The following is a 20,576-nucleotide window of genomic DNA, read 5'->3' on the forward strand; positions in this document are numbered from 1 at the left end:
TCTTAGTAGTTTTAGAATATAAAGCATCTACAGCAGGCCTTATAAAAGTTTATGAAGGCTTCATGAAAAGGCCCACTATGATATGCACTGCCATTTTAGCCCGAACAGCTGTTGATTCTTAGAATATCACTTTTAAATGCCTCATCAGCTTTACTCAGCTAACCAGACCGGTCTAACCCCGTCATAACCCAAAATATAAGGTTGTTTTACTGTAATGGGTGTAATGGTGGAGTGGATGTCTCAAGACATTGCACCAAGGTTCTGTAAAATTATTCAGGTGGAAATTATATTGTTGTCAATTTAGCCTACCTTTCTGATAGGCTAGATGTTTGTTGATTGAAGGCTGCGTGTACACACATGCCATACGTTTGTGCGTTCTGGGGGTGTAACCAGTCTGAAAGATAACCACTGTTAAAACGGTTAACCCTATCCGTCCCGTGACCCCAGAAAAAGATTTGGCTTTTCATTATCTGACTGTCATTTATATGTAAAGCCCTTATACTGAGCCTCACAAGTGTTTTACCGTGTTCTTTCAGGACAACCAGGGCTACAAGCAGAACACAAAACTATTTGACAAAAACAGTTGCATTCATGAGTTTTATTGACAAATGTCCATTTAAAAACAAGGTCCAACAAAGCAAAAAACAGATAAAGATGAATTTATATGAATTCTGTAAGTACATAAATTGTTTGCTCACTAAGGGCAACATCCAACTAGTCAGTGACAACTGTGTGGAGTTTGTGAAAGCAACGATGTGAGCTTATTACAGTACTATAGTCACTATGTCCTGGCATTTCCTACCTTCTTCGTAGAAGCGTGTGAGCTCTGTGAGAGTCTCCGCTTTTAATACAGAGTTCAATAGTTTGTAGTTCAAACCATCTGGACTCGACAGACATTTTTGTAAAAAGACCAGGCCCTGGGCCCCTACGGGATCCACCCTTAACATATTTTTGGCCCACCGGACTGCTGTGACTCTGTATGCTTGTTCTGGGACCCTACTGGTAGTAACATCTTGACAGTAAAGCACTTCACCTGGCCAAGGTTGTACTTCAGTGTGTGTGAGGGGGTGGGGTACTACTATAACAGTGGAGTTATGTTACAACTGGATAACGGTAACACTATCTTACGTTGGTTCTGTGGTAACAGAGTGTACGTTTCATGCCCTGATAACCTAGGCCTAGCTTACACTTTAGGAATCCACTGTCCACTGGTTACTGTCTATGAGGCCTATGCCATAGATTACATAGACTTCTATGGAGACTTCGTAGTATGTATCAATGTGAGATAAATTACTTTTTGCTCCTTCGAACAAATTCATTTTTTAACCATTGATAGAGAAGCATCTTAAAATGTCACCACTACTGCATAACAGGTCTTGTGTCTTTCTTTCTCTCTCACACACACACACACACACACACACACACACACACACACACACACACACACACACACACACACACACACACACACACACACACACACACACACACACACACACACACACACACACACACACACACACAGCTAATTCAGACATGTTCTAATGCCCAGGACAAATAGCTAGCATCGGGCTATTTTGCACATTGACAATTTCCAAATGTTGACATGACATTCATTCAAGTTCATATTTTCAACAGATACAAGGTAGCCAGCACCAATGAATAAGAATGCATTGTCGTCACTGCAGCGATGGGTCATTAACTGACACACGGACTATTATCCGTAGCCACCGTCAGTGTCACTGAGGGGACACACAAACCTATTCACACACACATAACGATACCTTTCGTTATTCTGACTCACTAGATATTCTGGATGACTGCCAGACATACTGCTTCCATTTCTGCAGACCATTTCCCAGCTGTGACCATCTTTGTTTGTTTATCAGCATGCATTTGGTCATTTCACCTTCCTCCTTGAGGTTGTTCCTATTCATTTCTATTCCTAAAGATGTGGTATTGCACCCCCAACTCCCACACCATCTATTTTGAATAACCGTATCATCAGCGAGAAAAGCAATGGCAGAAAATACAAATGACCAGTGATAAACGTTGCAGTTTCGTGGAGCCAGGGAAGAACTGACGACGTGACGGTGGTAGGCCTGATCACCGACAACGAGACAGCCTATAGGGAGGTCAGAGACCTGGTTGTGTGGTGCCAGGACAACAACCTCTCCCTCAACATCAGCATGACAAAGGAGCTGATCATGGAATACAGGAAATGGAGAGCCGAGCACGTCCCCATTCACATCAGTGGAGCGGGTCGAGAGCTTTAAGTTCCTCAGTGTCCACATCACTAAGGATCTATCATGGCCAACACACACCAACACAGTCGTAAAGAGTGCACGACAATTCATCTTCCCCCCCCAGGAGGTTGAAAAGATTTGGCATGGTCCCTCAGATCCTTAAAAAATTCTACAGCTGCACCATTGAGAGCCTCTTGCATCACTGCTTGGTATGGGAACTGCTTGGCAGCCGACCGCAAGGCACTACAGAGGGTAGTGCGTACGGCCCAGTACATCACTGGGGAAGAGCTCCCTGCCATCCAGGACCTCTGTAACAGGCAGTGTCAGAGGAAGGCCATAAAAATTGTCAAAGACTCCAGCTACTGTTCTCTCAGCTACCGCACAGCAAGAGGTACCGAAGCACCAAGTCTGGAACGTGAAAACTTCTACCCCCAGGCTATAAGACTGCTAAATAGTTCATAAAATATTTAACCAAATAGCTAGCCGGACTATCTGCATTGACCCTTTACGCACAAACTTTTTGGATTAAATACACTGCTGCTACTGTATATCGTCTATCCTGTTGCCTATGCACTCAATTACCCCTGCACATCAACTCGGAACTGGTACCCTGTGTATATAGGCAAGTTATCGTTACTCATTGTGTATTTATTATTATGTGTTATTACTTTTCTATTACTTATCTATTTTCTCTTACTCTGCATTGTTGGGAAGGGCCCGTAAGCAAGCATTTCACATGTTAGTCTACACCCGTTGTCAACGAATTTAATTTAATTTGAACGACTGATCCTTCTCAATGAAGTCACGGAAGTTCAAGGCCGACCGTGGTACTGCAGGCATTGTTAGCAGAAAACAGGTTTCCCCATTATAGTGAATGGAAAAATGGCGATATTCGTGGTCAATCTTCATGTCAATATATTTTTTTAAGACAATCATACCAATAATTGCTTCTAATAGAACAGAAAGACATGTCTTTGAACCAATATGGCCAAAAGTATCTGGACACCTGCTCGTCGAACATCTCATTCCAAAATCATGGGCATTAATATGGAGTTGGTCCCCCCTTTGCTGCTATAACAGTCTCCACTCGTCTGGGAAGGCTTTCCATTAGAAGTTGTAACATTGCTGCGGGGAATTGCTTCCATTCAGCCAAAAGAGCATTTGTGAGGTCGGGCACTGATGTTGGACGATTAGGCCTGGCTCGCGGTCGGCGTTCCAATTAATCCCAAAGGTGTTCGATGGGGTTAAGGTCAGGGATCTGTGCAGGCCAGTCAAGTTCTTCCACACTGATCTCGACAAACCATTTCTGTATGGACCTCGCTTTGTGCATGGGTCATTGTCATGCTGAAACAGGAAACGTCCTTCCCCAAACTTGTTCCACAAAGTTGGAAGCACAGAATTGTCTAGAATGTCATTGTATGCTGTAGCATGAAGATTTCCCTTCACTGGAACTAAAGGGGCCCAAAAAATGAAAAACAGCCCCAGACTATTATTCCTCCTGCACCAAACTTTACAGTTCGCACTATGCATTGGGGCAGGTAGCGTTCTCCTGGCATCCGCCATACCCAGATTTATCCATTGGACTGCCAGATGGTGAAGCGTGATTCAGCACTTCAGATAACGCGTTTCTACTGCGTCAATTGGCAGCCTGCCATCACCATTCCAGCCGACGCTTGGCATTTCGCATGGTGATCTTAGGCTTGTGTGCGGCCGCTTCCAGAGGCAATTTGGAACTCGGTAGTGAGTGTTGCAACCGAGGACAGACAATTTTTACGCGCTTCAGCACTCGGCGGTCCCGTTCTGTGAGATTGCGTGGCCTACCACGTCATGGCTAAGCCGTTGTTACTCCTAGATGTTTCCACTTCACAATAACAGCACTTACAGTTGACCAGGGTAGCTCTAGCAGGGCAGAAATTTGATGAACTTGACTTGTTGGAAAGGTGGCATAGTATGACGATGCCACGTTGAAAGTCACTGACCTCTTCAGCATGAGCCATTCTACTGCCAATGTTTGTCTATGGAGATTGCATGGCTGTGTACTCGATTTCATACACCTAGCAGCAATGGGTGTGGCTGAAATAGTCATGTAGAGTACTTAACAAGAGGGGGCAGCACTGAGCTAGCCTGCAATTTTATTTCCTGGAGCAGCTCAAACTCTCCATGAGACGCCATCTTAACCGATTTCATTTGGCTTCAATTCACTACTGAGTCTTCACATAGGAATGAATGGTGTCACGTGAAGCATCCAATTTGATAATCGCTACGGTCTGTCTCGGTCCATATTTGTGTAAAGCATATGATATATGAAGAAAGCCTCCGTTCAATCCTCTGCAGGGGTGTAGTGTTGCCGGAGCGCAGGCTCCTTCCCTTTTGACTCGAGAATACACTGAGCTTGTAAAACTATTTCTGGAAAATAAATTCTGATACATTCTAAATAAATTATATTTAATTACCACCCTGTCTTCTCTCTGGCGGTGGCAAGAATTAACAATTAGGCTACCTGTGTGCACTGCAGAGGCCAGTCAGAGTCTTGACCACTTTGGCCAATCAGAACGGTGGAGAAAAAAGTAATTCACTGTGTGTCTGCCTCGAGGATGTTCATAAAACTCCATGGACCCTCTTGCACAGTGGAACCCAGAACAATATGTGATCACTTCTTAAGGCGACACCGTTTTGCTGAAGACTCCCAAACCAGAGTGTCCAAAGGGAGACACAAGGACCGTTCTAGCTTGGTATGTCAGGGTAGACAATTGGAAATGTGAATTGGGCCAAGTTGGAGGTAATAATGCATCTGGGTTATAGTTTTTGAGAAGCATGAATACCCCACACCAAACACTTGATTTTATGGCTGTGCAATTCTACATAGTAATGATTTATGTTCACTACTTGGTCAATTGACTTGATAGAATGTAATTGCATAGATTAAAATGCAATGAATTGATAATTCCCTTCTCTTTGTTTTATTCTGTAATACGGTACAATACGTTCGGAAGGTATTCAGACCCCTTGACTTTTCCTGCATTTTGTTATGTTACAGCCTCATAATAAAATGGATTAAATAAAATGTTTTCCTCATCAATCCACACACAATAGCTCATAATAACAAAGCAAAAACAGGTTAATAATTGTGTGCAAATTTATTAGAAATAAAAAACAGAAATATCTTATTGACATTAGTATTCAGAACCTTTGCTATGAGACTCGAAATTGAGCTCCGGTGCATACTGTTTCCATTGATCATCCTTGAGATGTTTCTACAACTTGATTGGAGTCCACCTGTGGTAATTCAGTTGATTGGACATGATTTGGAAAGGCACACACCTGTCTATATAAGGTCCCACAGTTGACAGTGCATGTCAGAGCAAAAACCAAGCCATGAGGTCAAAGGCATTGTCCGTAGAGCTGCGAGACAGGATTGTGTCGAGGCACAGATCTGGGGAAGGGTACAAAAAATGTCTGCAGCATTGAAATACCCCAAGAACGCAGTAGCCTCCATCATTCTTAAAATGGAAGAAGTTTGGAATCACCAAGACTCTTCCCTGAGTTGAGCAAACGGGGGAGAAGGGCCTTGGTCAGGGAGGAGACAAAGAACCCGATGGTCACTGACAGAGCTCCAAAGATCCTCTGTGGAGATGGGAGAAACTTCCAGAAGGACAACCATCTCTGCAGCACTCCACCAATCAGGCCTTTATGGTAGAGCGGCTAGACAGAAGCCACTCCATAGTAAAAGGAAAATGACAGCCCACTTGGAGTTTGCCAAAAGGCACCTAAAGGACTTTCAGACCATAAGAAACAAGATTCTCTTGTATGATGAAACCATTGAACTCTTTGGCCTGAATACCAAGCTTCACGTCTGGAGGAAACCTGGCACCATCCCTACAGTGAAGCATGCTGGTGGCAGCATCATGCTGTGGGGATGTTCTTCAGCGGCAGGGACTGTGAGACTAGTCAGGATCGAGGGAAAGACGAACGGCACAAAGTACAGAGAGATCCTTGATGAAAACCTGCTCAGGACCTCAGACTGGGGCGAAGGTTGTTGTGGAATATTCCATTCAAACAATCATCTTTATTCAATATTGATGAATTATTTTAATCATAAAACCGTCGACTCAGCAGTGTCTTTGTGAGATACAGAGTAAGTGAACGGATGATCTCTGCATGTGTGGTTCCCACTGTGAAGCATGGAGGAGGTGTTATGGTGCTTTGCTGGTGACATTGTAATTTATTTAGAATTCAAGGCACACTTAACCAGCACGGCTACCACAGCCTTCTGCAGCGATACGCCATTCCATCTGGTTTGCGCTTAGTGGGACTGTCATTTGTTTTTCAACAGGACAATGACCCAACACACTTACAGGCTGTGTAAGGGCTATTTGAACAAGAAGGAAAGTGATGGAGTACTGCATCAGATGACCTGGCCTCCACAATCACCCGACCTCAACCCAATTGAGATCGTTTGGGATGAGTTGGACCACAGAGTGAAGGAAAAGCAGCCAACAAGTGCTCAGCATGTGGGAACTCCTTCAAGACGGTTGGAAAAGCATTCCTCATGAGGCTGGTTGACAGAATGCCAAGAGTGTGCAAAGCTGTCATCAAGGCAAAGAGTGACCACTTTGAAGAATCTCAGATATATTTTGATTTGTTTAACACTTTTTTGGTTACTACATGATTCCATATGTGTTATTTAATAATTTTGATGTCTTCACTATTATTCCACAATGTAGAAAATAGTAAAAAATTATGAAAAACCCTTGAATGAGTAGGTGTGTCCAAACTTTTGACTGGTGCTGTATGTAAATGTGATATTTAAGTTGTTGTTTTTTATAAACTTGCAAAAAATTATATAAACCTGTTTTGCTTTGTCATTATGGGGTATTGTGTGTTGATTGATGAGGGAAAAAAACGATTTAATCAATTTTAGAATAAGGCCGTAACGTAACAAAATGTGGGAAAAGTCAAGGGGTCTGAATACTTCCCGAATGCAACGCATATTGTAACCGTGTGTTCAAGCTAATCAAATCAAAGCGTATTTATGATACAGCGTGTCCAGTCCCGTGTGGCTCAGTTGGTAGAGCATGGCGCTTGCAACGCCAGGGTTGTGGGTTCGATTCCCACGGGGGACCAGTACAAAAAAAGTATGAATGTATGTACTTGTAAGTCGCTCTGGATAAGAGCGTCTGCTAAATGACTTAAATGTAAATGTAAATGTAAGCTATACAATGAAAGACCTACTCGCAATAAAGCTTTCCTTGCAAACAGTGCAATGATATTAAGCTATATGTATTTACGTTAGGCTATAGCCTACAAATAGCTATACCATGTAGTCATAGGCCTATTGCAAATGATTGTTGTTTGATCCTGAACTGGCCAAATGGAGGAGCTATCCTTCAGCACCACAAGTTGGTCCGACTTCTTTAATTGACATCATTGCACGATCCTGGCGCTGTACTTTCAGAACCTTTTTACTTAAAATATCCTTTTAAAATGATATTTCATCAAGATCTGTTGCCTATGCCTATAATAGTCATACTCACACTTATTACAAATAGAAGATTTTCCCTTCTCACAACGGTGCTCGTTTAGTAAAGTTAGATAAAATAATCAATGTCTTGCAAGATCACAATTATGAATGTGCATGTTACATAACCAAATATAATACCAACATAGGGCTATAACATTCCTGCTACACCAAAAACACCTCCTTTTCTAATGAGATTTTTAGAATGGTTAGCTGAAACCAAATAGTAATATTTTTTTCTCATGCACCAAAACTCCACAGATCGTGGCACTAGGCAGGATATATGCTTTAATTGAAACAAAATACAAGTAAGGCTAATAGTTTAACACTATCTTCTCTAATTCACTCAGGAAACAGTAATTAAAGAATAACTAAATGCCTATTCGCATGAAAATGATGGAGATCAATAAAATAATCAGAATGGAGATACGTTTGGACGTTTCACCGTAAAACATGAATAATGATCATTCATGATTGACAGTGATGATGGCCTATATTTTGAAATGAGGTAACCTATGCCTAACTTGATGTTTGAGAGTATTACAAATATTTAGACAATAGCCTGTGTGTGGGCATAGGCAGACGTCGCAATTGGAGAAAGCATTTTTTATAATTATTAAATCGGCTAGATCTGTCGGTACACACTGAGTGATAAAAATATGTCACTTTAAAAAAAAAAAGTCTCCCTCACCTAAAAAAAATGTAACTACACCAGTGATCCTCTATGATGCTGTTGACTGCATGAGCAATGACATCAAATTTAAGGTGGATCTGCAGCAGTGATGAGATCCTCATCGTTGCGGCGTGAATAAAATTAGACACTGACAGGAATAAATCATGTTTTTTTGCTGTAATTGTGATATCGACTAAAACGCGCTTATAACATTCATAAATTATAATTAGCTATCTACTATGTGCAAGATGCTATCTCTACACGACCTTAAATCGCTGGATCGTCTGGTCTGGCCACTCAAGAACGTGCTAGACATTATCGCAAAACAGGGCACCCCAACTCTGTTCCTGGAGAGCTATCTTCCTGAATGGTTTCGCTCCAACCCCAGGTGTAACTAACCTGATTCATCCATCTTATCAACCAGCTAATGATTAGAATCAGGTGCCCTTGATTAGGGTTGGAGTGAAAACCTACACTACAGGACGGTAGCACTCCAGCAACAGGGTTGGAGAGCCCTGTCCCAAAACATAACCTGCAGCAAATGATCATCCTCTCTCTAGACAGACAAATCGATAGAGAAGTCAGAACATCGAATCCTAACTATATTTAGCCGCTCTATTGAGATTACGTTCCCACAGAAAAGCTGTACTCTAGCTAGACATAAGTGACTACGTCTGGTTACCCACGAGATGAACATAAAGTGCAATTTTGAATTTCCAGAATGGTTATTTAGCTAGCGACAGTCTTCCATATGTTTAGCTAAACGTTTCCCTTTTCACCTGTGGCTAAAACATAACTGTCATTGATTTTGCTACTATAGCTAACTAACCGTTAGCTAGCTAGCTATATTTTTACTACATAGACACCGGCAGCCGTGACAAATGACATGGCGATGTCGGGATTTAGCTAGCTAGCTAACTACTGTACAGTAGAGCTCAAGACTCACCAGCCGTCGTCTGTGTCGCAAGGACAGCACAAATGTATTTCTGGTTGTAACCTTTTCCAGTTTCTTGATATGTTATAGTCCAAGTTCAGAATGTAAGGTATTTCATTTATCAGTATTTTGAATTGTTAATCATCACGTCAACATTACATGATGTCGCGTCAAAACAATGCTTCTTGTATTACTCGCTCCACACAAGTGACACTGACAAATATTTCGTTTCTCCTTCTTTCAGACTGTGCATTTTAAAACAGTTTTTATATCTTGCAAAAACACAGACAAAGTGAACTAATAGATGTTCTGCTATTGCACATGATACCGATTGAAAAGCTGAATACAAAATCCATTTAGATTAACTACAGTCTCTGCTATATCTACCGGATTTGCAAAAACCTTTCAAATTGAACGTCACACATAACATCAACGCTTTAGATTGGTGAAGTTCGAGGTCGTATTCTTTTGTAGTCACGGTGGGGGAATTATCAGTCTCACAATACCCATGTTCGAGAGGATCGAAACAGTAATGTATCATGAGTCAATTGTGACTGACGGATCTACAAATAATAATGAGTCGTTTTTATGATGCAAGGTTCTTTGTAGATCATTTGGCTGCAATGTCGAACAAGCCCACAGACTGGAAAAGCATTTCAAGGGGCAATCTGCATACATTTTTGGATTAAGAAATCTATTATACAGTATGTACCCATTGATTCTTGAAGAATGTAACTTAGAAATGCCTCTGAGCTTAGTTCAACTGTCGTACCCCATCAGAACCCAAAATATAAACTTGATTTACTCCAATGTTTTATAAACAGAGTCAATCTAAACAAACACTATATAGCCTCAAAACAAGGTTAAAACTCAAATTTTGATATCCCGGATGGTCAGTCCTTGCAACCATAGCGCTGTCTATGAATTTAAGAGCGGTTACATTTCTCCAGCCCCATCCCTCATCTTTTTACCAAAACAGGGGCGGGGACTCTGCTTTGTTATTGTTCCCTGTCAGTCAGTAACTCGCTATAATATACTATGGAAAGTCAACGACCAATCATATTCACATGAAGAAAACTGAAATCACGCCCACCAGGAAAAATGGATGCCAAGTCCGCCCTTGGAAGCCCCTCTTTCCTGGCTATAATACCAGAGCTCGCATTCATTTCCTGAATTCTTCTCTCTTCAGCTTGGCAGAAGAAAGAACGTGTCATGCAATTTACAAACTTTTCAAGCACACGAAGACTATGAGATTGGGCTCTGACAGGTGTCTGTTAGTGGGGAGAGAGTACACGTCCCTATAGATGTTGCGAGTTTTGGGTCTTGGTATTGGTTATTGTGTTTGCTAAAATCTAACTACACTAAACAAAAATAGAACAAAAATATAAACGTAATATGTAAAGTGTTGGTCCCATGATTCATGAGCTGAAATAAAAGAGCCCAGAAATATTCAATACACACAAAAAGCTTATTTCTCTCAAACTGGTGCGTAGATTTGCTTACATGCCTGTTAGTGAGCATTTCTTCTTTGCCAAGATAATCCATCAACCTGATAGGTGTGGCATAACAAGAAACTGATTAAACAGCATGATCATTAAACAGCTGCACCTTGTGCTGGGGACAATAAAAGGCCACTCTAAAATGTGCAGTGTTGTCACACAACACAATGCCACAGATGTCTCAAGTTTTGAGGAAGCATTCAATTGGCATGCTGACTGCAGGAATGTCCACTAGAGCTGTTGCCAGAGAATTGAATGTTAATTTCTCTACCATAAGCCGCTACCAACATCGTTTTTGAGAATTTGCTAGTACGTCCAACCGGCCTCACAACCACAGACCACATGTATGAAATCGTGTGGGCGAGCGGTTTGCGGATGTCAACGTATTGAACAGAGCCCGATCAGCTCTATGTGAAGGAGATGTGTCACGCTGCATGAGGTAAATGATGGTTACACCAAATACGGATTGGTTTTCTGATCCACACCCCTATCGAGAGTGCGGTATCGTCCAGTTGTGGGCATAACAAACACAGTTCCTTCCCCACATTCAGACACACGGTTGGTTGTCAAGAGTGGTGGATATGAAAACAACAACGACAATAAAAACAAATTATCACAGTCCTCAGGTTGGCCCCTTCAGGAGATAATGCATGAGGACAGTGACGAGGAGGTATGGTCTGCAGTTTGCTGTGCATCTTCCTTTTCATAGCTAAATGCGAACCTACTCTGTTGGGACATAAACGCATGAATCATCCGAGTCCAGAATGAGACCCAGTAACTGAATGCGCTGAGCTGGAGTCAAACAACATTTCTTGTGATTTACTATGAACCCCAGAGACTGAATATGGGAAACCAGCGTGGCAGTGTGGAGCTCCATCTGTTCCCTCGACTCTGCTATGACTAGCCAATCATCCAGATAGGCCAATGCTCTGATCCGCTGGCATCGCACCGGTGCCAAAGCCGCCTCCACCACCATAGAAAAGGTGCAGGGCGAAAGGGAGAACCTGAAAGGCAGGACCAGAAACACATTAGGCCACACCCTCGAAATGAAACCTCCGAAACTTTCTGTAGGAAAGATGTATAGCCACATGAAAATATGCATCCTTCAGATCTACGGACGTGAACCAATCGCTGGGACGCACCGACTGCAATAGCCAGCGAAGTGTGAGTATTTTGAACTTGCAAGCTGTGAGGTGTTTGTTTAAAACATTCAAGTTCAGGATAGGACGCAACGCAACATTCCAATGCTCTTGGGAACGAAGAAGAACCGGCTGTACCAACCGCTCTGTACTTCTGACACGGGACCACCCAAATAGGCTGCTTTTGAAGGAGAGAGGAAATAAAATTGGATTAGCTAACACACTTGCCATTGGAACACAGGAGTGATGGTTACTGATAATGGGCCTCTGTACGCCTATGTAGATATTCCATAAAAAAAATTGCCATTTCCAGCTATAATAGTCATTTACAACATTAACAATGTCTACACTGTATTTCTAAACATTTTGATGTTATTTTAATGGGCAAAAAAAAAAGACATTTCTAAGTGACCCCAAACTTTTGAACGGTGTTGTAGGTATGCTTGTTAAAAGGCCATTGCAGGTAAATATGGATGGTTTTAAAGGCCACTGCAGATAAGTATACAGTTGAAGTCGGAAGTTTACATACACCTTAGCCAAATATATTTAAACTCAGTTTTTCACAATTCCTGACATTTAATCCCAGTAAAAATTCCCTGTCAGGATCACCACTTCATTTTAAGAATGTTAAATGTCAAAATAATAGTAGAGAGAATTATTTATTTCAGCTTTTATTTCTTTCATCACATTCCTAGTGGGTCAGAAGAAAACTCAATTAGTATTTGGTAGCATTGCCTTTTAAATTGTTTAACTTGGGTCAAACTTTTTGGGTAGCCTTCCACAAGCTTCCCACAATAAGTTGGATGAATTTTGTCCCAGTCATCTTGACAGAGCTGGTGTAACTGAGTCAGGTTTGTAGGCCTCCTTGCTCGCACACACTTTTTCAGTTCTGCCCACACATTTTCTATAGGATTGAGGTCAGGGCTTTGTGATGGCCACTCCAATACCATGACTTTGTTGTCCTTAAGCCATTATGCCACAACTTTGGAAGTATGCTTGGGGTCATTGTCCATTTGGAAGACCCATTTGCGACCAAGCTTTAACTTCCTGACTGATGTCTTGAGATGTTGCTTCAATATATCCACATAAATGTCCTCTTCATGATGCCATCTATTTTGTGAAGTGCACCAGTCCCTCCTGCAGCAAAGCACCGCCACAACATGATGCTGCTACCCCCGTGCTTCACGGTTGGGATGGTGTTCTTCGGCTTGCAAGCCTCCCCCTTTTTCCTCCAAACATAACGATGGTAATTATGGCCAAACAGAACTATTTTTGTTTTATCAGACTAGAGGACATTTCTCCAAAAAGTACGATCTTTGTCCCCATGTGCAGTTGCAAACCGTAGTCTGGCTTTTTTATGGTGGTTTTGGAGCAGTGGCTTCTTCCTTACTGAGCGGCCTTTCAGGTTATGTCAATATAGGACTCGTTTTACTGTGGCTATGGATACTTTTGTACCTGTTTCCTCCAGCATCTTCACAAGGTCCTTTGCTGTTGTTCTGGGATTGATTTGCACTTTTTGCACAAAAGTACGTTCATCTCTGGAGACAGAACGCATCTCCTTCCTGAGCGGTATGACGGCTGCGTGGTCCCATGGTGTAAATACTTGCGTACTATTGTTTGTACAGATGAATGTGGTACCTTCAGGCATTTGGAAATTGCTCCCAAGGATGAACCAGACTTGTGGAGGTCTACAATTTATTCTCTGAGGTCTTGGCTGATTTCTTTTGATTTTCCCATGATTTCAAACAAAGAGGTACTGAGTTTGAAGGTAGGCCTTGAAATACATCCACAGGCACACCTACAATTGACTCAAATGATGTCAATTAGCCTAGCAGAAGCTTCTAAAGCCATAACATAATTTTCGGGAATTTTCAAAGCTGTTTAAAGGCACAGTCAACTTAGTGTATGTAAACTTCTGACCCACTGGAATTGTGATACAGTGAATTGTGATACAGTGAAACAATTGTTGGAAAAATAACTTGTGTCATGCACAAAGTAAATGCCCTAACCGACTTGCAAAAACTATAGTTTGTTAATTAACAAGACATTTGTGGAGTGGTTGAAAAAATAGTTTTAATGACTCCAACCTAAGTGTATGTAAACTTCCGAATTCAACTGTACATGTTTAAAAAGGCCTATATTTAAAAGGCTGCTCAGGGTAATTATTCATGTTTTTAAAAGTCCACTCCACGTTTTAAAAAGATGATTATATATGTATTTGTTTTTTATGTAAAACATTCTTAAAAGCTGGCAGCCTCTATGGTTCTCCATAGGTGGTTTGAAATTAGTTTTGATAGTAAAAATGTATATGTCAGCCTCCAGTGTTAAGAGTTATGTGAAAAAAGAAATCAACTTAAATTGATCAAAATCAGTATTATAGCCGGGAAGGCGGGGCTTCCGAGGGTGGACTCGGCATCCGTTGGCCCATTGGGCGTGATTTCAGTTTTCAGGTGGATATGATTGTTCGTTGACTCCCCATAGTATATTTAAGCAATAAGGCACGAGAGGGTGTGGTATATGGCCAATATACCAAAGCGAAGGGATGTTCTTATGCACGACGTAACGCGGAGGTGCCTTATTGCTTCTATAAACTGGTTACCAATGTAATAGAGCAGTAAAAATACATGTTTTGTCATACCCGTGATATACCACGGCTGTCAGCCAATCAGCATTCAGGGCTCGAACCACCCAGTTTATAATATACCTTGTTTGCTCCTTCAGGGAACAGTAGTTATATTCATCAGTGTACGTTTCATCTGCTGATTGCCCCTTTAAAGCCATAAGAACCACTTTCATATGATACAAACACTGGGGCCATACTTGCCAACATAAGCAACCATTTAAATGTAGACAATGGGATCGTTTGAGTGGTAAGGCTGAAGCTCCGACTATAGACTAAAGTCGAGGAGTGTAGTCGGGGGAGGTGCATCTGGGACAGCCAAAAGTCGGACATTAATGTGGTTTTCCAACAGCAAGGCTCAGATCAACATGGCAGGGTTGTTATTGTTTAAAAAATATTTTCTTTATAATGTCGAAATAAACATGCCTCCAACCCTCATATCACACACTCACAAACTAAAATCAAATGTGTGTACACTGTACAATCAATTAGTGAGAGAGTATCAAATATCACATGAATTTGTGTATACCAACTCTAGCCTATACATGAATGGTGGCAGCGTTGGTTCCTCTTTCAGTCATGTCTTTGGTTACGTTCGTGTAGGTCAAACAAAAACACCCTAATGATTGTGTGACAATAGAGCCACCCACAATGCAGCCGATACTGCAGAATGAAGTTCGTGAAGAGCGACTACAGAAACTTAGTTGACATGATTATTGTAAACTTCATGTTGTCGACATGAAGATGCAAGTCTGACATGCAAAACAGAATGCAAAACACTTTTGCGCCTATAATTTTCACCCGTGTGGTCACTGAACCACCTCTGTTACCGTTTGACCTTGTCTTCAGCGTAGGCCACACAGATATTTTGTATCCAAAAATGTGGTACTGAGCCATCGGCTTGTCCACCTTTGTACGTATGCAACGAGAGACTCATACGAGTCACACACCAGTCTCCTGCGCACTGGAACTAAGTGGTCGTGTTCCCCTGTTCAGGTGTTGCTGATGCATGTCAGATCTCACAACGCCTGGATAGGTATTTTACATATTAGCTAACCACATCATTTGTTATAGAAATCAGGTGCCCGACAACACTGTCGATGATGTGGCACACAACCATTGGTTGATCCATGCAATGCCTGAACAGGGGAACACGACCAGTGTCTTTAGGCGTTCCTCAACAACCAATGGGCGAACTCTGCCTGTACAGGCTGGGTTCATCACCAAAAAAAGTGACCCTGTGGTCAAGTAAAATTAAGCCGCCCACGGAAGTAGAGTCGAGGGGCGTGCCAATCTTGTCATACTCGTATTCGTAATCATATCCGTTTTATCACACTTGATACTCGTAATCGGATTCATGCCACGTTCAAAACAACTGGGAACTCAAAAAAATACGAGGTCAAATCATGACGTCAGTGATCTTCAGGTCGGAAAATCGGAACTCTAGAAAGAGGCCTGAGTTCCTGAGTTGGAATTCTGAGTAGGATGGCCATTCAAATAGATTTTTCCCAGTCAGAGATTTTTCCCCCCAAGTTCCCAGTTGTTTTGAATGCAACTCGTGATCGCCAAACCAGAAGTGTGCTGTTAATGCCAGTAAAGCCTTTACCTCAAGAGCGCATAATTTTTTGTTTTTGTTTCAATACCCGGTACAGTAGGTGGCGGCAAAACACCAATAGGTGTAGTTTGTCATAAAACTTTAAAGAAGAAGATGATCACAGAGTGCATCTGAGAGCACATTGTTATGTTCCTTCACTTATTCTCACACATTGTTAATGCACATGAGTTTCCTATTCAGTAGTCCTATTCAATTATCAACGACATAGGCTAATAAATAGCCTAATGGATGGCTGGCTACTACTGGCTGCATTTATTCCAGACACAGATTTAGATGATAGTAGGCTAATGCCCAATATATTGTTTCACTTTCGAGGAGCAAAACATTTCTCCCAACACTTATGCCATAACATTTGTACAATCATCATAAACAATCTACATTTGTCATTTTCTTTTCTTATGATCAGTGGCTCAGTAAACATGCCTCAAATAATAATAGCAAGCAAGCATGGGTTTGGATCAAGACATAACGACAGACGTCGTCAGCAATGGAATAATTACAGTGCATTCAGAAAGTATTCAGACCCCTTCCTTTTTTCCACATTTTGTTACAGTACAGCCTTATGGATTACATATAATGTTTTCCTCATCAATCTACACACAATACCCCATAATGACAAAGCTAAAACAGGTTTTTAGAAATGTTTGCAAATGTATAAAAAAAAAAAAACCTGAAATACCTTATTTACATTAGTATTCACAACCCTTTGCTATGAGATTTGAAATTGAGCTCAGGTGCATCTTGTTTCCTTTGATCATCCTTGAGACGTTTCTACACCTTGATTGGAGTCCACCTGTGGTAAATTCAATTGATTGGACATGATTTGGAAAGGCATACACTTGTCTATATAAGGTCCCACAGTTGACAGTGCATGTCAGAGAAAAAACTAAGCCATGAGGTCAAAGGAATTGTCTGTAGTGCTCCGAGACAGGATTGTGTCGAGCTACAGATCTGGGGAAGGGTATCAAAAAATGTCTGCAGCATTGAAGGTCCCCAAGAACACAGCGGCCTCCATCATTCTTAGATGGAAGAAGTTTGGAACCACCAAGACTCTTCCTGCTGCTGGCCGCCCGGCCAAACTGAGCAATCGGGGAGAAGTGCTTTGGTCAGGGAGGTGACCAAGAACCGGAAGGTCACTCTGACAGAGCTCCAGAGTTCCTCTGTGGAGATGGGAGAACCTTCTAGAAGGACAACCATCTCTGCAGCATTGCACCAATCAGGCCTTTGTGGTAGAGTGGCCAGATGGAAGCCACTCCTCAGTAAAAGGCACAGGACAGCTCACTTGGAGTTTGCCAAAAGGCACCTAAAGGACTCAGACCATGAGAAACAAGATTGTCAGGTCTGATGATGCCAAGACTGAACTCTTTGGCCTGAATGCCAAGCGTCACGTCCGGAAGAAACCTTGCACCATCCCTACGGTGAAGCATGGTGGTGACAGTATCATGCTGTGGGGATGTTTTTCAGCTGCAGGGACTGGGAGACTAGTCAGGCTCGAGGGAAAGATGAGCGGAGAAAAGTACAGGGAGTCCTTTAATGACAACCTGCTCAGGAACTCAGACTGGGTTGAAGGTTCACCTTCCAACAGGACAACGACCCTAAGCACACAGCCAAGACAATGCAGGAGTGGCTTCGGTACAAGTCTCTGAATGTCTTTGAGTGGCCCAACCAGAGCCCGGACTCTGGCTGGAGAGACCTCTCTGGAGAGACCTGAAAATAGCTGTGCAGTGACGCTGCCCATCCAAACTGACAGAGCTTGAGAGGATCTGCAGAGAAGAATGGGAGAAACTCCCCAACTATAGGTGTGCCAAGCTTGTAGCGTCATACCCAAGAAGACAAGGCTGTAATCACTGCCAAAGGTGCCTCACCAAAGTACTCAGTAAGTCTGAATACTTACAGTGCCTTCGGAAAGTATTCAGACCCCTTGACTTTTTACAGCCTTAGCCCCCCCCCCCCCCACAAACACACACACCAATCTACACACAATAGCCCATAATGACAAAGGATTATTATTTTTTTGCTAAACAACTGAATTATCATATTATTCAGACCCTTTACTCAGTACTTTGTTGAAGCACCATTGGCAGCGATTACAGCCTTGAGTATTCTTGGGTATGACGCTACAAGCTTGGCAAACCTGTATATGGGGAATTTCTTCCATTTGTCTCTGCAGATCATCTCAAGCTCTGTCAGGTTGGATGGGGAGCATTGTAGACATTAATAAATGCATTTCTTTAGCTTTCAAAATGTTATACAATTGAGGAGTGCCAAAATGGCTGTGCGGTGGCTTCAATACACATAATTTACATGAAACCATCTGGCTATAGCGATTTTGACACCGGTGTGAAGCGTGACATCAAAGAATACGAGCTGGAACACCCCACCGATTAACACCGTTGCATTGTTGGAACCGAATTGGGTGTCACGTTTCTTTTAATATGGGTACAGATAAAACACTTATTTAAAAAAATATATATACACTGCTCAAAAAAATAAATGGAACACTTAAACAACACAATGTAACTCCAAGTCAATCACACTTCTGTGAAATCAAACTGTCCACTTAGGAAGCAACACTGATTGACAGTAAATTTCACATGCTGTTGTGCAAATGGAATAGACAACAGGTGGAAATTATAGGCAATTAGCAAGACACCACCAATAAAGGAGTGGTTCTGCAGGTGGTGACCACAGACCACTTCTCAGTTCCTATGCTTCCTGGCTGATGTTTTGGTCACTTTTGAATGCTGGCGGTGCTTTCACTCTAGTGGTAGCATGAGACGGAGTCTACAACCCACACAAGTGGCTCAGGTAGTGCAACTCATCCAGGATGGCACATCAATGCGAGCTGTGGCAAGAAGGTTTGCTGTGTCTGTCAGCGTAGTGTCCAGAGCATGGAGGCGCTACCAGGAGACAGGCCAGTACATCAGGAGACGTGGAGGAGGCCGTAGGAGGGCAACAACCCAGCAGCAGGACCGCTACCTCCGCCTTTGTGCAAGGAGGAGCAGGAGGAGCACTGCCAGAGCCCTGCAAAATGACCTCCAGCAGGCCACAAATGTGCATGTGTCTGCTCAAATGGTCAGAAACAGACTCCATGAGGGTGGTATGAGGGCCCGACGTCCACAGGTGGGGGTTGTGCTTACAGCCCAACACCGTGCAGGACGTTTGGCATTTGCCAGAGAACACCAAGATTGGCAAATTCGCCACTGGCGCCCTGTGTTCTTCACAGATGAAAGCAGGTTCACACTGAGCACATGTGACAGCCGTGACAGAGTCTGGAGACGCCGTGGAGAACGTTCTGCTGCCTGCAACATCCTCCAGCATGACCGGTTTGGCGGTGGGTCAGTCATAGTGTGGGGTGGCATTTCTTTGGGGGGCCGCACAGCCCTCCATGTGCTCGCCAGAGGTAGCCTGACTGCCATTAGATACCGAGATGAGATCCTCAGACCCCTTGTGAGACCATATGCTGGTGCGGTTGGCCCTGGGTTCCTCCTAATGCAAGACAATGCTAGACCTCATGTGGCTGGAGTGTGTCAGCAGTTCCCTGCAAGAGGAAGGCATTGATGCTATGGACTGGCCCGCCCGTTCCCCAGACCTGAATCCAATTGAGCACATCTGGGACATCATGTCTCGCTCCATCCACCAACGCCACGTTGCACCACAGACTGTCCAGGAGTTGGCGGATGCTTTAGTCCAGGTCTGGGAGGAGATCCCTCAGGAGACCTTCCGTCACAGGAAGGCAAAAAATATAAGCAAGGAAAACAACCACCCAAGCCACTACCTGTTCACACTGCCACCTTCCAGAAGGCGAGGTCAGTACAGGTGCATCAAAGCTGGGACTGAGAAGCTGTTTTTCAGTCTGTATCTCAAGGCCATCAGACTGCTAAACAGCAATCACTAACTCAGAGGCTGCTGCCTAGATTGAGACCCAATCACTGGCCACTTGAATAAATGGATCACTAGTTACTTTAAACAATGACACTTTATATAATGCCACTTTACATAATGTTTGCATATCTTACATTACTCCTATCACATGTATATACTGTATTTTATACAATCTATTGCAACTGTCATGACGTTGGCCTGATGGGGGGAGGTTTATGACCACCATAAATACATGTCCCCTTTTCTCTCTCCCTACTCTACAGAGTGACTCTTGGAAAGTCCTTTGTTAACATAGAAAGAGTCTTATAACATCAAAAGGGTGGGGAAAGGAACCATATTTCGGTAATCCAACCAGCTGAAAATATGCGTTGGTACTTAAAGAATATGATGCCAGATCAGTTGTCATCTGAGACATTATTACTAATGATAAACTGTATCTTGGAAAGT

The 20,576-nt window shown here is 42.6% G+C and overlaps 1 protein-coding gene across 2 annotated transcripts in view; it reads right to left on the bottom strand.

Annotated features, from left to right (window-relative positions):
* The window catches only part of LOC120060960 (kelch-like protein 17), a 29,264-nt gene extending 19,701 nt beyond the window's left edge, over positions 1–9,563 (bottom strand). For both annotated transcript variants that reach the window (XM_039010413.1, XM_039010412.1), the window contains exon 1: positions 9,384–9,563. The gene's annotated coding sequence lies outside the window, so the exon portion shown is untranslated. The remainder of the gene's footprint in view (positions 1–9,383) is intronic.
* Between the last annotated feature and the right edge of the window lie 11,013 nt (positions 9,564–20,576).

The sequence above is a fragment of the Salvelinus namaycush genome, chromosome 16 (assembly GCF_016432855.1).
Source record: "Salvelinus namaycush isolate Seneca chromosome 16, SaNama_1.0, whole genome shotgun sequence".
Classification (NCBI taxonomy): domain Eukaryota; kingdom Metazoa; phylum Chordata; class Actinopteri; order Salmoniformes; family Salmonidae; genus Salvelinus; species Salvelinus namaycush.